Raw genomic sequence first — 9457 nt, 5'->3', positions numbered from 1 at the left:
ATCTTGATATTGTAACTTTTTAATCATTATTAGCCCATAATACATGTCTTTAGATTGGAAGTTACTGAACATGTTACATTGGGATATGGGAATACAATTGAGGGATGCATTTCTGAATTTGTTGTTTGTATTGCACATATTCATTGTATTGTACATAGTGTGTAACCTTGAATAAAGCAACAAGTGAACACACATGTCCTTATAAGTCCTATACGTTCGTTGCCAGTGTTGTTAATATTTTTTATAAGAATTGGAGGGATACAAAACAAATACTGTATCTAAGCTCTGATGCACTGCACTTTACTATTATGATGTATGTGATTTAGGATTGTTGTCATGATTCTGCACATTACCAGTGCCACTCCTGTTGGCACAGATTTCTTCGCCTTACAGGAGCTCTGAGTCATGTTCTGTTGTTTCAGATGGGGTATGCTACAGTGTAATGGGTTTCTTTCTTCCGATTCCAAAAAGCAACACTGCTACTCTAGAGGCAATTAATCCATCAAAGTGTCTGGCCATTTGCCTTCTGTAAGTAAACATCCTGTTCTGTTTGGCCCTGAGATTGCTGTTAGTCAGTCAGTGGAGTGTGGTTAATATTTTAATTCACGGTACTAGTTTAAACCAGTATTTTTCATATTATTTGTGGTAGTTATGACTGCTTCTAATTTTAGGGATGCAATCAACTGTTCGTTTCATTACCGATTAATCGTATAGTCTATGAAATGTCCAAAGAAAGTGAAAACAATACAATACAACTTCCCAGAGCCTAAGGTAACGTCTTCAAATGTCTTGTTCAAACAAAATCTCAAGACGTTATTTTCAGGGAAATATACAAATATATTATACAAAATATACAAAATCCTTTCATTTGAGACTGAAAACCAGAGAATGTTTGGGATTTTTTGTTGTTTTACTAATTTTGCTTGAAGAATGACTGAAATGGTTGCAGATGAATCGACTAATTGTTTCAGCTCTTGAGGTCTTTCTTAAACATTTCATGTGGTGGTCTGTCTATATTCTGAGTATCTGCCCCTGCTTGGTGTACTATCTGGTCGAATATGAGCTTCTCTTCATTTTAACACAAATGTAAAAATTATATATTTTTTAAGCATTGTTAGCTACACCCCCCATGACTTTTCGATAGCATGCTATATCTAATATTATGCTGGTAGCTGAGGGCTTGTACATGTAGCTCAGTCCGAGTTACCATTGGTGGCTCAGTAATTGCAGGACAAACGTATGTAAGGATGCAAAAATATACACTTAGCGTAGTAGCTTATGGCTAATGTACTGTTGATGAGTACATCAGTTACTGAAAGTGTAGATTTGGGATTCAACAAGCTAGTAAAAGTAATAGACACTGTAACTTTTGTCATGCAGTGCAATGATCCACACAATGAGAAAACCGATTCCCAGGCCTAAAACTGTTCACCCTTGACATTTCACTGCACTTCTCCAGGATGGAATTGCTATCCATCATCTTTACATTCTCCACACACATCTGCTCATCCTCATCTCGTGTCTTGACTTGGGACTAGGCCCGTGTGTTTTTTTCTCTGACACTGTAACAAATACACGGCTCCACTTTTCCTAAAGATAAGGTGGTTCGAAATGAGATAGTCACTGTTACATTTTAAGTTGTCATAAAATGCACATATATTAATCAACATAACCAACATAAAATCACTGGTAGGACAAAAATGGAGTATATGTGATCCTGTGAATCAGAATCCCAATAAGTAACATTTAAAGGAATTTGCCTTGGTGGTTGGTGCATACATAAACAAACCAACATATTGAACATTAATATGAAAATAAACAATAAATACAGAAACAAATACATACAAAATAGCTGTTTAACATAAGTGGGTATGGTGTGTGTGATATGATTCAAAAACAGCCATTTACAGTTTATTTTTCTGATACTGTAATGCAGCGAGCACAGAAAACAGATCAGGCAATTTTGTAAACGTATAAAGTTGCATTGCCCGTATAAACATTGTTTATGATTCCCATAGGTGCTAAACAGATGGTTGCTATGCTACGCTGCCAATGTGTGGCTCTGTTATGTTAATCACACTTTTTTTAGATAGAGATATTCAACAGTTTAACAGTGCATACAGAGTGAGTTTGCAAAGTCACTTAAATACTGTCTACTGAATTTGAGAGTATATTAACAATAGTATGAAACGCAGATAATGCGTTGGAGAGTTAGGTTACAGTTGGGATTTATTTATTGGCATTTATTATTTTATTAGTTTTTCACCGGCCTTCCTTTCAACTTTTTGTATAATCAGCCAAATTGAAACACAAATGAGAATGGACACAGTTGTAAAGATCACTGAAAAAAGAAGCCTGTGAAAGGTGCAATTGGTGGTTAATAGTCCTCATCTTACATATTAACATTTGCTGCCATTAGGGATATCAATGTATGAGACTTCCCACTGGAAAATGCTTTTTTATCTTAGTTTTTTGGTTATATTTCAATAAGAGAAGCAATCGGACTTTGACTCTCCTATAATCTACATTCAAGTGATTTGAAAAAAGAAACATGAGGCCTTTAAGGGTGCTTTGATCTGGCAGTCAACATCAGTCTGTCCCTTCAGACACTTTTGTGCAACCATAAGAAAGTATTAAGTACAAGGAGCCACTACAGTAACTACACTATTCTAAATGCAACGGTATACTCTATTCTGTTTCACTGTAAAAAATGAAGCAATTTGAGCAGCACTAATGGTAATGTGACTGAAGCAATTGGCCCCATTTTCATGGCGGCGCAAAGACTGGCACAAGCATCACTGTGTATTATATGAAATGGTAGGTTGGCCCTCACTCAACACAAGAAGGTTCAAACATTGGTTGACTTTTGTGTACAAATCAATAACTGGACACACTCCTTCATATTTAACTACACTTTTAACACCTAGTAGATCTGAATACAATCTAAGATCAAGTAGATACATACTGTATGATGTTCCACAAACTAAAACAGAGTTTGGAAAAACTGCTTTTAGCTACAGTGCTCCAACTTCATGGAATGACTTGCAAAATCAGCTAAAACTGCAGGTTTTTATTTCCCATACTGGATTCAAGTCCTACTTAAATCAAATATATCAACATGTCTGCGCTTGTTTTTAAAATGTGTTCTGTTTTTATTTCTTATTTATTTTTGCAGTCCATCCCTGTTTGTCTGTTATTTGTTGTCTGTTAAAGTGTATCCTTCATGTGCTGGCTTCTCGGCCAGCGCTCACTTGTAAAAGAGATTGCAATCTCAATGTGATTCTTTTCCCTGGTAAAATAAAGGTAAAATAAAAATAAAAAAAATAAAAAAGCATCACTACAACCTATTGGTATGTTCCTGACCTTGAAATGCACTTTGCCTGGAACTGAGAATAGATGTCAGAGGACCATGTCAGTCCTCAAACCATGTCAGTCCTCAGACCAACACTCACCAGGCATGATGGAAATACGAAGCCGTCTGTCTGTCTTGTCTTCCCTGCTGCTCCTTTTCCTGTCTGCTGTGGATGCTTAGCTATGCAGGCACAAAAGGTAAGTTAAAAAAGAGGTTCAGCACCATGGACAGCAACCCTGCTCACTCCAGACTCAGATGTGAAGAATATGGGAACATTTGAGATAACCACAGTAGCTAAATCCAACTTTTACCACAAAAACACATTATATGTATCCTTAAGGCCTTAACATGTTGAGGTAACTGCTGCTGCTGGCAATCAGTATAATATTGCTGCTGAATACATACAAGGCTAGGCCATCTATTTATTTTAGAAGAAGACAATCAAACACAGATGCAACTTGACATTGCAGATGTCATGTGCTGACTTGAATTTCTCTTTCCAGGTCTTGATAGTTAGCTAATGACCCACCACAGATGAACAGACTGAACAATAATGCAACATAGCCATACCTAAAGGTGGGCAGCTACTGCTTTAACTGATTCCTAATGTGGACTGTACCATGAAAGAATAGTCAGTCATCAATGTATTTTATAGTTCCAACAAAAAGGAAGCAAGATGTAGTGGTTCCTAAAAAAATAAATACATCTAGAACAGGTTTTCTGGACAGGCCATATATTAAAACCAATGGTAGCATTATTCTAGAATAGTTCAAACTGCTGTCTCCTTACCAGATCCGGGGGAGAGCATGACAACTGCCCTTACAAATGCTGTAGTCGGAAGGAAGAAATGTAAGTGAAATGACATCCTGTTACAAAGCTGTATTGATTTCCAATGTTATTTAGAAAAACAGAAAACAATACAGGGATTAACCTTGAGAAACACAACATATGATGCTCTACTTAAACACACAGGTTTCATCTGGAGGGTTGTTACTACACCACTTTGTAGCCTTGTCAAATTTGAGTTGCAATCACATAATAAAGCAATATAACTATATAACTATATAGCCCCTCTATAAATCTGGGGGCTGCTAAACATAGACATAAGAATGTGTCTTCTTTTTCTTTTCTTTATATTTCATTTTTATATTGTTTCTGGAGGAATAACAGGACAATTTTGCATCTTCTCGCATGCTTCATTGGCAATTAGGTTTGAGCCAGCCATAATGCATTGGGTTGAAACACAGCAGATTGAGTCCTTTTTAATTATCTATACATGTAATAAATGTATACAGTCTGTGTTACACCCAGGAGCATAAAACACATGGGTACCATGAACTATACTCTTCATGTTCTACAGAGGTAATTGCAGCACCAAGATGCAGTCATTATAACCTTTTATTATTACATGAAAACCTTCCCATCTTCAGCATATTTTTTGTAAAACCTCCCATATGAAGTTCTCAATTTCTCAAAGGAGATATTCAGTGATGTAGCAGTCATACTTAATGTACGTTGCTCCTACAGGGGGCAGCAGAGACCCACTGTGGTGCTTTTCTTGGCAGTATTTGTGTTCAAATGAGAGAAAGGTAGTTCAGTAACAGCCTTAATTACAACATAACGTTCAATCATAATTTGTCTGCTCTCATCCTGCATCATCTTTTTAGAGGAGCTTGACAACCTGATATGATGGCTGATGTTTATTAACCAAAATGAAACTGATCCAGAGCTCGAAATGCCACTCGGCAGGGCCATTATTTTTCTTAATGCGCCTGTCAAATAACAAAAGTGCACATGTCTTGCCGGCATATGTGTGCACTTAGAGCTGGTGGTCTGGGAAAGGAAGATTCTGCAAATACAAATGCAGGCAGACAAGCAATATTTGCCAGGTAACTGTATGAGGGTTTCAGGTGTCTGCTGATACTTGTTAGTAGACCTTTCAGTTTCTGCTGTTTCCTTTCTGGGGTTCAGCTAAGTAAATACCATAGGCAATAACCATAAAGAAGACAAGAGACTGTCCTCCCCTGAAAAACAAGCTTGTTGAAGCAGCAATTACGACCCATATTTATGTTTATAGTGGGCTGTAGTTTATGACCGGAAGCAAAGGAGGAAGTAAGGTGAAGAAGTACAAGGAAGTAAAGTAACGTAACAAAGGTACTGATTTTAACCCAAACCGCAATCTTTTTCTAAACTTAACTAAGTATTTTTGTTGCCTACCCACCCCAAGCTGTGAACGACGTGTTTAAAACCACAACCGTTACGTTTAGATATGAGGACTGAAAACGCTCCTGCGGTTTGTATTAGTGGGTAGGAATAAATAGCCTGTATGTCCTGTATGGTTTATGGGACTTGTTGGATGGAAGCGAAGGCACAACAGTATACTGTAGAAAATAGTAAGAGGAGACAGGGGAAAATGACTGAAGCAGTAAGTGCTTGAGCCCGACGTATAGGCTGTAGAGAGAAGGAGAGCCTAAAGACCCCCTCCAATGACAATAACATTTTCAACCTTGTTAACATGTCCATATGGTCTTTTATATGCTACAAGACATACTTTGAACAAAGTAAGCAGTCAATGCCATGACTGAGCATTTCCACCTTGAAATTCAGACAGCCAGGGTATGTATATGTCACATACCTAAGGAACTGATCCTGTCAACGTTTTGGATTGGGCTTTCTTTATCATTAGCATAATGCTATAACAAGTATAGCAGAGTATTTTATTTTTTACATACTTTAAAACGTGTCTGGAGGAGGACTTTAAGAGTTGAAAACGGAGGTTTCACAATGAGATGTAAAAAGGCTTGAAGATGGTGTGCAGAAAGAAAGCCAAGACCCCAGCTGTGCCCCTGCTCCCACTCAACACACATGTATGCACATATGCAGCTCCACCCACACACAAACACAGTGGGCCAGTGATGATTTGTAGAAACAAATATCAGCACTAAACAGATATACCAGTATTACTTCTCACCTCATATTTAATGCATGAACAGCTGAACCAACAAGCTTCAATCACGGTCGTTGTTTCACAAATTTGCATTAAATCCAGAATAAGCCTTCATATACAATAGCTCAACTGAGAAAGCTAACATTGTAACTGTTCAATGTAGTCTGCAAATCAAGCAACAATTAAAGTTCGTTATGTTTCTCCAGCTAACTGTGACACCCCCTGAGTCTAAGTTGCATTTCTATAGCCAAAAAGAATGAGGTGCCTGCACTCTGCTAATTCTCCCATACGTTTATATCCCATATATCCATTTATATATGTAACGTATGGGAGAATTATCAGAGCACCTCATTCTTTTTAGTTGTATCCAGCCCCTTTTTTGCCCTGCACCTCACCGGTGGGGATGTGCACACTACCACTATTGCTCTACATGCATTTCTATAGCCAACATTATACATGTTTTATACACATAGACCTACATACCCCGGTGGCTGAATATGCTGAGTATGTATTATATACATACATAAATACATATTAAAGATGCCTAAAGACCATCTGGACTCTGTTTTTGCTGTTTCCAGAAGCTTCAATCATAACGCATTGTGTTGTTTTCTGATTGATTTACATCGTGGCAGCTTAGTTTCCCCTGAGGTTTTCTATTCTTAGATTAAATGTAAGTCTCTAAGAAAGAAAACAATATTTCTGCCTGCTGACAGGTTTGACATGTCAGATGATTCTGTGCTACACTGATCTCTGACATCCTATTCATGTGAATGCTTCCGAACATGCACAGCACAGACTTAAGCCTCATGGCAGGGCTGTGGCATGATGTTTGGGATGAAAAGTGTCACCTTAGGAATTTAAACTTGTTCTTTTGAATTCACTGTCAGTTTTGCGACCTTCTCCAGAGCAACAGCAAATGAGTTTGTAAAAATGTAAACACAATCACGGAGAGGAATCTGCTTAATTCAGCTGTAAATTGGTGCTGTGTTTAATTTGTTATTGTATCCCACTAAGGGAAAGGTGTGTTTGTCAGCATGTTTGCTATTGACCAACATGTGCACATAAGCAGTTGTCCTGATGTATTTGGCTCTGCTGCTATTACAGTGTGCTCAGGCTTTACCACATGCTTATTTGTTCTTACAAGTTTTTGTCCTTGCTTTTTCCCCAGCTGGGGCATTTTGATGTTCTGCAAAGTCGCACAGAGGCCATGTTGCATAACCACTTTTCACTCTCAACCTCAGAGACAGCCTTTGTCTTGATGGTTTTTCCTCACAATTCTTGTAGGACTTTTACATTTTCACAAAGGCAAAGGAGTCTGTTTTTGTATCAGACTTTATTTTCAGTGCATTTTGTGCTGCTTATTATCATTTAAAGGCATGTGAAGTAGGGGAATGTGATGGTCAGGTGTACCATGGTTGAACTTATGTGGGAGGAGATGATACTGTTACTAGTATTTCCACTGTGGAGGCAACTAAGCGAACCAGAATAACCTGGCATTTCAAATACACACAGAGACTGGAATGAAAAGAGTAGCATGGAAAGACAGATGAGATAAAGGCTGATCTAGCAAACATATAATGCTTTTTTATCTTATGTTCGCAGATGCAGAGTGGGTGAGGACCCTAAGAGCTCTGCGGACAATGTCATGTCACATAAACACTCTATTTCTAACCCCAACAGCCCTCTATCATCTCCACACAACCGGGTATTGATTAGTGTTAAAAGTACATTTCTCTCTCAGCAGGTTTGCTGAGCCCAGCTGTCCATCAGACCCCTTTTTCTTTGCTTAATGGAATATTCCAGAGTAAAGAGAGTGAGTAAATGTGTGCCTTCAACACCTCCACTCCATAGGGAATGCTGATTTGATGAGTTCCTGTCATGGAAATCACATGGCAGTTATACACTTGGGAGGTTTTCCACAACTCATTCGTTCTGTCATTTAAATATGATGACTCTTTAATGTAGGTTGATGCTTATCGTAGATCATCTACATTTCTGCATTAAACAAGAAGTGTTTTCTCCCTTGCACAATGGCAATGATTTAAAAAGCTCAACACAGCATTGCATCAAAGAAAAGTGAAAGGTATTCCTTTCTAGAACATTTACTGTATGTTTATTATTATGGATGTAATAGCATCCTTTCCATCCTGGAAAAAAAACCCATTACCTTTCCTCAAATTGCTGCTTAAGCCTTTTGTAGCTCCAGAAGGAGCTGTGTGAAGTTCTGATTGCCCCTGCGGTGCTTGAGGCTACAATTGCTGCTAGCATAACACACCTGCATCGCCAACCCAACTGTTGGTGGGTGGTTGAGTTGTGTTGTGGGTAATGTCGGGACCAGGTTTTAACAAGGAAGAATGTGAATGAAAAAGATAATAGCTCAGATTCTATAATGCATCGGGTTTGCTTCTTTCTGTTTTTAAATTGTCCAATCATGAGTCCGCCAATGTTACAGAAGTGCAATGCTAAATCAGTGTACTTTCTAATTTAAAAAATGTACTTTTAGTGCAAACCAATCCAGGATCCAACACCTCTGCCAAATTGTAGAATTTGTCTTCCAAGTTGTGCATTACAATGAATTATGTGCTTGTTTTTGTTTTTGTTCCAGAAGCAAGGGAAATGAATTTTCCGTAATGTAACTGGTGTTATGTGAGGAACAATTAGTTGTTGAAAAAAAGTGGCATTCACCTTTATACTCAGAAAGGGTATTTGTTCCTGAAGTGAAAATTGAGTGTTTTATTTTCTGAGCTTTTAGCAGTTGACACCTAGTTCCTTTGGGAGTGTTGGAGGATTTCAAACTTTAACCATATGTCTCCTAAAGGGGTGTATCCCCATGTGCCTTTTAGTTTGTTCCTGGTTACCCCTCCTCTGGGGCTTTTACAACCACATCCAACCTCATTACAAGTAAGGATGACATCATGTGCAGTCCTTTCTCTGTCCCTGAAGGCCCAGTGTGGAACAGTGTTGCTAGGATCACTGATAAACACAGGAGAGTTATTATTATTATTATAGACCAGCCTACGCACATGTGTGTGGAGATGTGCATGGTTTGCATTCACACACACCTCTCTCGCGGGGGAAAGAGGTGTGGAGATGGCTCGTGAGAGCAGTGCCAGGTTAGTTGATTGACACAGAAGTGCTCATAGTCTAATTATACT

Source organism: Sander vitreus, chromosome 16, assembly GCF_031162955.1.
Source record: "Sander vitreus isolate 19-12246 chromosome 16, sanVit1, whole genome shotgun sequence".
Lineage (NCBI taxonomy): Eukaryota > Metazoa > Chordata > Actinopteri > Perciformes > Percidae > Sander > Sander vitreus.
This window is presented reverse-complemented; position numbering follows the sequence as displayed.